The sequence below is a fragment of the Nycticebus coucang genome, chromosome 14, assembly GCF_027406575.1.
Source record: "Nycticebus coucang isolate mNycCou1 chromosome 14, mNycCou1.pri, whole genome shotgun sequence".
Classification (NCBI taxonomy): Eukaryota; Metazoa; Chordata; class Mammalia; order Primates; family Lorisidae; genus Nycticebus; species Nycticebus coucang.
The window spans coordinates 86,652,203-86,658,821 of record NC_069793.1 but is presented as its reverse complement, the minus strand read 5'-3'; the positions used below and the strand labels follow the sequence as shown (position 1 = coordinate 86,658,821).

Below are 6,619 nucleotides of genomic sequence, written 5' to 3'. Positions count from 1 at the left end.
ATAGTTGCTTTGAATCTGCTTGTATCTGAGAATAAGATTCAACCCCACCTTCCTTCTGATTTCCATTTGCTTGAAATACTGTTTTCCGTCCCTTAACCTTGAGTCTTGATTTGTCCTTCATGGCTAGGTATTTCTGCTGGAGACAGCAAATGGGTAGTTTGTGTTTTTTTATCCCACATTTTGATGTGCTTTTACCACATCAGTGGGGAATTCAATCCATTGACATTTATTGAGAGTATCAACAAGTGTGGTAGAATTTTATTCATCTTGTTTGGGTAAGTCTATTGTGTAGTTTTATCCTTTATGCCATTGTGGAAGCAAAGTTGTGGCCTTTGGCTTCTAGGTTTACTTTCGTGATGGTCCAATGTGGTGTTCAGTGTTGAAAATAGGGCGAAGTATTTCCTGTAGAGCTGGTCTTGCGGTGAATTTCCTCAGTGCTTGTATGTCCATAAAAGATTTCATTTCTCCATCAATTTTGAAGCTTAGTTTAGCAGCATACAGAATTCTGGGCTGAAAATTATTTTGTTTAAGGATGTTGATGGTGGATGACCAGGCTTGTCTAGCTAGAAAATTTTCAGTTGAAAAGTATGCTATCATCCTAATGACTCTCCCCCTATAGGTTAGTTGGCACTTACTCCTAGCTGCTTGCAAAATTTTCTCCTTCATCTTGACTTTGGATAGGTTCATTACACTGTGTCTTGAAGAAGCTCTGTTAGAGTTGAGAAAACCTGGGGTTCGGTATCCATCTAAAAGGAGTGTATCGGGACATTTAGGAAAACTTGGGAAGTTTTCATTTTTGATAGTCTCCAGCAGGGTTTCCATTCCTTTTGGACAATCTTCTTCCCTTTTGGAGACCTCTTATTTGTACGTTTGAATGTTTCATGGAGTCTCATAGTTCTTTAAGCACCTGCTGTGCTTTCTTTCTCTTCTTTTCTGCCTTTGTAACTACCTGGGTTAATGTGAACACTTTATCTGCTAGCTCTGAGGTTATTTATTCTCTATGGTCTAATCTATTTTTGATACTTTTTACTGCATCTTTCCATTCCCTAATTGTCTCATTCATTTCCTTAATCTCTGCCATATTCTTTCTATAGTCTACATATCTCTTGTCTGACTTTTGATTCTGTCTTTCCATTTTCTTATCCACCCCCATTATGATTGTCTGAATCATAAAAATATGGAACACTTCACTAATTTGTGTGTCATCCTTGCACAGGGGCCATGCTAATCTTCTCTGTGTCATTCCAATTCTAGTACATGTGCTGCCAAAACAAGCACACTCAATGATATTTTAGATAAGTTAGTCCATTAGACAAAGACAAACAACTACTTTTAATTCTACTAATTACAGTAGAACTTCCATAAGTTGAAGGAACTGTAACAAATGAGGTGGTCAACATATGGAACTAGGCCTACTGTACTGATACATACATGTGGTGCATGTCCAATCTATAAAAATTAGGTCAACTAAAGGAGGTGGTCGATGTAGAAAGGTGGTGAAGTATAGAGCTTCTACCGTATATTTAAAATATTTTTAAATGATTAAAAACATGCACCTATAATTACAAAACAGCCAACCTCTTCATGTGCATTGACCTTAGGCTTTTCTTTTGAAAACTCTGCAAGGTCTAGTGGAAATGAGCACTTTATAACTGAAGATAACATGTTTACATGAATGGAGCTGGAATTCTTAGCAAAGTATCTCAAGAATGGAAGAAAAAGTATCAAATGTACACAGCCCTACTATGAAGCTAATTTATAGCTTTCATTTGAAGGCTATAACCTAACTATAGCACAAGAATATGGGGAAAGGGCCAAGGGAGGGAAGGGGAGGGGGAAGGCTGGGGTGGAGGGAGGGTAATTGGTGGGGCCACACCTATGGTGCAACTTAGAATGGGTACAGGCAAAACTTACTAAAGGCAGAATACAAATGTCTTCATACAATAACTAAGAAAATGCCATGAAGGCTATGTTAAACAGTTTGATGAAAATATTTCAGATTGTACATGAAACCAGCACATTTTACCCCTTGACTGCACTAATGTACACAGCTATGATTTAATAATAAAAAAAATAATAACTGAAGATAACAATCAATTTTTGCCCTTCCTAGCTCCACTGAGCTTTGAGCACTAGTGCCCTTCATTTGTAAACTCTGTTTTTCTCTGGTTCATCAACATCACCTGTTCAGAGAAGGAAGTGTATCAGATACTATGCCCTCTCTTAATATCTGGTAACTGGAATAAGTCTGAGTTTAGCCTCCTTTCAACTTCCCATATGACCAGGCCATTGCCTGGTCTTCCACCTCAGCTTCTGAGCAGCAGTCCAGTTTTCCATTGTAATACGAGCCTTTCCTGGAATTCCAGCCCTCTCTCAAGATTCCTTACAATGCACAGACTTGAGAATAGCCTTTCTGCATGCTGCTCTGTGACGCATTGTAGAGGATGCCAAGAGCCAGATGACCTCTGAGCAAGATGATTTGCAGCTGGGGGGCAGACCCTTGGGCAATTCATCCACAGGTGCTTGTGGAGAAAGAGCCCAAGCCCAGGGTGATCCTTAGGTATGTAGTCATTGTCTAATACTCCCCTCACCTGTCTTGTACTGTCTCGATAAAAGGCTACTGCGGAGGTTTCTCGGGGATGCCCTGCAATCAAGGTTAGCCCACCTCCTGCAAGCTTGTATTTCTAATCTGCATCATGCCTGGTTCCTTCCTGTGGTGATCAAAACCAGGGCCATAGGGGCTGTGACATCTGGCATAGTCAGCAGGATCCAGCAGGACACAAGACACCAGGAGTGTGGACCAAAGGGGAAAGTGACACTCGGAAGTAAGTGAGGCCTTTGACAGACAGTGGGAGGAAGTCTAAAGGGAAACTCTGCTCAGGACAAGTGGGACCTTGGGCCAATTTAGAATCTACAGAACCTCACTCAGAATAAGTGAGGTCTTTGGTAAATAAGCGAAGACATTTAGAGAAAACAATGGGTAGCTTCCTGTTTGGAGATTCATGAGAATTAAAAACTGAAGAAGAAGATGATGTTCAAACAGAATTTGAAAGTGAGGAGAATAGTGAGGTTCAGTGGGAAGCTGGACCTAAGGAGAACTGGGAATCAAGAGCATATGCTACAGACACAAATAAGCAAGGAATTACTTCTGTGGCCATTATGGCTGCTCAGATCAAATAATTGGAATACCGGGCAAATAGTCTCACCATCAGAAATGCCAACTTACACCACCCAATAGTGCCCTCAGTGCCTCCTTATGTAAATGAACCACCTGTGACTTTTGTGATGAAGGCTGTGTTAGAAGGGCGTAAAACGGGTAACTTTAAGTGGGAAGACACTTTGGGGCTTTTTCTGGTTACAGTCACTGATATTCCTCCCGATCCACAACACCCTCAAGGGCGGCCAACATTTTGATCACCATATGATCACCTTTGCAGTTCTGAAAGATTTGAAACAGGCTGTAGCACAATATGATATGCAATCCCCGTTTTCTAGAAGTCTATTACAGGGACTTGCACAAGAGCAGTGGCTCATTCCTTATGACTTGGACGTGATAGCCAGAACTGTTCTTCAGTCTGGACAGTATTTACAGTTCAAAACCTGGTGAAAGGAGGAGGATGACCTAATGAGTCACCAAAACAAGCAGAGAGGAGTCCCTATAATATCAGAACAGCTCACTGGGTCTGGTCAGTGACTGGAGATTCCCAATCAACTTCAGTACGATGACACAGCCATAGTCCAGATCAGACTGTGTTGTCTTAGGGCCTAGGAAAAGGTTCAGACTCCTGGAGATATCTCTAAATCTTTTATTAAGATAATGCAGTCAGAGAATGAACCTTATACCAACTTTCTAGCCCGATTAAAAACTGCAGTCGATAAGGCCATTGCCCAGCTGGAACTCAGAGACATGCTTTTCCAAACTTTAGCATTTGAGAATGCTAACTCTGAGTGTCAAAAGGCCTTATGATCTTTGAGAGCACAAAATGCTCCCTTAGAGGAATATATACAGGCATGTGCTGATATAGGAACAGAATTCCACAAAGCTAATTTGCTTGCTGCCATTTTAAAAGAAGGGGTCAGTCCGTACCATCCTAAACATTTTAACTGTGGAAAATTGGGACATAGGAGAAAAGAGTGTTGGAAAAGGAAGATCTATAGCAAAAACAATAACCAAAAGACTTATAACAAATGGAAACCCCCTGGGTTATGTCCCAGGTGTAAGAAAGCACCCCATTGGGCAAGTGAGTGCCACTCTCAGTTCGATAAAAAGGGAACAGCTTTATCGCAGGAAAACTAGTAGGCAGGCCCCAGGCAAAGAATACGGGTATGAGAATGTACTCATTCACCAGCAACTTCACTCTGTTCAGTCTCCTTTACACACCACCTCAGGCAGTGTTGCTCTGGACTTACTGGCATATGATAATGTCCTTTTGCTTCCACACATGGGAGCAAAAGAATTGAAAACAGGAATGTGTTGTCCTCTGCCCCCAGGTACTGTTGGATTATTGCTTGGGAAAATTGAATTAGCATGTCAGGAAATGTTAGTCCACACAGGTGCTATTGATGGTAATTACTTAGGAGAAATACAGATCATGATCTCAGTAAACCAAGCAACTCAAATTTTGGCCAGACAAAAGATTGCTCAATTGCTACTCTTGCCACACATTAAGTTACAAGGTACTCGGGGAAAGCATACTGGTGAGCCTGGTAACACAAGCCATATTTTCTGGCAAATGTCTGTTAATAAGTATGCCTCAATTGACTCTGAAAGATAAAATCTTTACTGGCCTGTTAGACACAGGCTGTTTTGGTTATGGCTCTAAATCAGTGGCCCAGGGAATGACCAAAACGAGTTGTTGATATTACTCTTGTTGGCATCAGAACTTTAGATTCAATCTTTCAGAGTATTTTGCCTTCGCTCTGCTTGGGGCTGGACAAGCAGAATGCTTAAATCCAACCATATATAGCCAACATTGCTATTAACCTATGGGGTTGTGATTTGCTCCAGTAATGGAATGCTGTGAGAATCATACTATCCCCTTATCTAATTCCTTGCAAATGTCAAATTTAGCATAGAGGCCACTGCCCTGAAATATGCTTTCAGGTTATCCTGGAAGAATAGTAATCCAGTGTGGGTGGGGCAGTGGCCATTAACTATGGAACAACTGGATGCTTTAAAATTAGTAGTACAGGAACAATGGGAGCAAGGGCATATCGAGCCCTCTATCAGCCCTTGGAATTCTCCTATTTGTGTGTTAAAGAAATCAGGCAATTGGAGAATGCTCACTGACCTTCACTAAGTTAACAAAACTACTATACTCATGGGACCCCTGCAATTAGGACTTCCTTTACACTCTGATTCCTTCCAAATGGTATTTGTATGTTATTAACTTAAAGGATTTTTTTTTTTACCATATACCTGCATCCTAGAGACTGACCACATTTTTGCTTTTTATGTTCCTGTCTATAATCAGCAGAAGCCTCCCAAGCGTTACCAGTGGAAGGTTCTGCCACAAGGTATGTTGATAGTCCAACAGTGTCAATTTTGTCAATCAACCATTACAGATTCTTAGAAGGAGATACTCTACAGCCTACATTATTCATTATATGGATGACATCTTATTGGCACATCAGACTTTGACTGTTTTACAGGAAATGTTTGAACAAGTTGTATGAATATTATAGTCTTATGGTCTTCAAATTGCTTTAGAAAAGGTGCAAACTACAGCTCCTTAGAATTATTTAGGATATAAATTGACTCAAATTCAAATTCTTTCACAATGTTTTCAACTCTGATTGGATTCCCGTCTACTTTAAATGACTTTCAAAAGCTATTAGGTCATATTAATTGGTTATGTCCTATTTTAGGAATACCAACCTACGTCTAATCTTTTCAAAATTCTGGAAGGACCTTTGGACTTAAATAGTCCTCCTTCACTCACTCCGGAAGAACTGCAACTAATTGAAAAAGAGTTTGCATCAAAAGAATTAGATAGGATTGATGTCAGCTTTCCGATTTGGCTAATAATTATAGCTACTAGTCACTCCCCAACTGGAGTTATTTATCAAGTAGATACTCTTTTAGAATGGCTGTTCCTTTTGAACAGAATTACACAAAAATTACCACAATAATTAGATAAAATTTGTGAATTGGTTGCTAAGGGTCAAAATAGAATTTTCCAACTTACAGGTCCTTATTCTATTATTGTTCCTTTCACAGAAAAGCAAATTCAACTCAATTTTCAATTATCAATATCATGGCAAATTGCTTTTGCATTCCATATAGGCTCAATTACTAATGAATATCCTAATGACAAAAGACTTCAGTTTTTAAAGCTTACTGCTTGGATGCTCCCTTATGTTGTTAGAGACTCTCCAATTTTTGACACTGTTATCTTTTACACAGATGCCAGCAAGCACAGTAAAGTTGGATATACAGATGGTAATACTTCCAAAGTTGTTCAAAGTCCTTATACCTTGGTTCAAAAACATTAAATATATGCTATTTTTATTTTACTTCAAGACTTTCTTTGTGCAATAAATGTGGTCACGGACTCTCAGTATGACTGCATAGCTATTAGAAAGATAGAAACAGCAACTATCACTTCCACTGATGAGA

The 6,619-nt window shown here is 39.7% G+C and overlaps 1 non-coding gene across 1 annotated transcript; it reads right to left on the bottom strand.

Moving 5' to 3' along the window:
* Window positions 1–1,171: 1,171 nt before the first annotated feature.
* LOC128566108 (U6 spliceosomal RNA) lies at window positions 1,172–1,278 on the bottom strand. The gene has a single exon (XR_008374404.1). It is a non-coding gene; the product is annotated as a U6 spliceosomal RNA (small nuclear RNA).
* Between the last annotated feature and the right edge of the window lie 5,341 nt (window positions 1,279–6,619).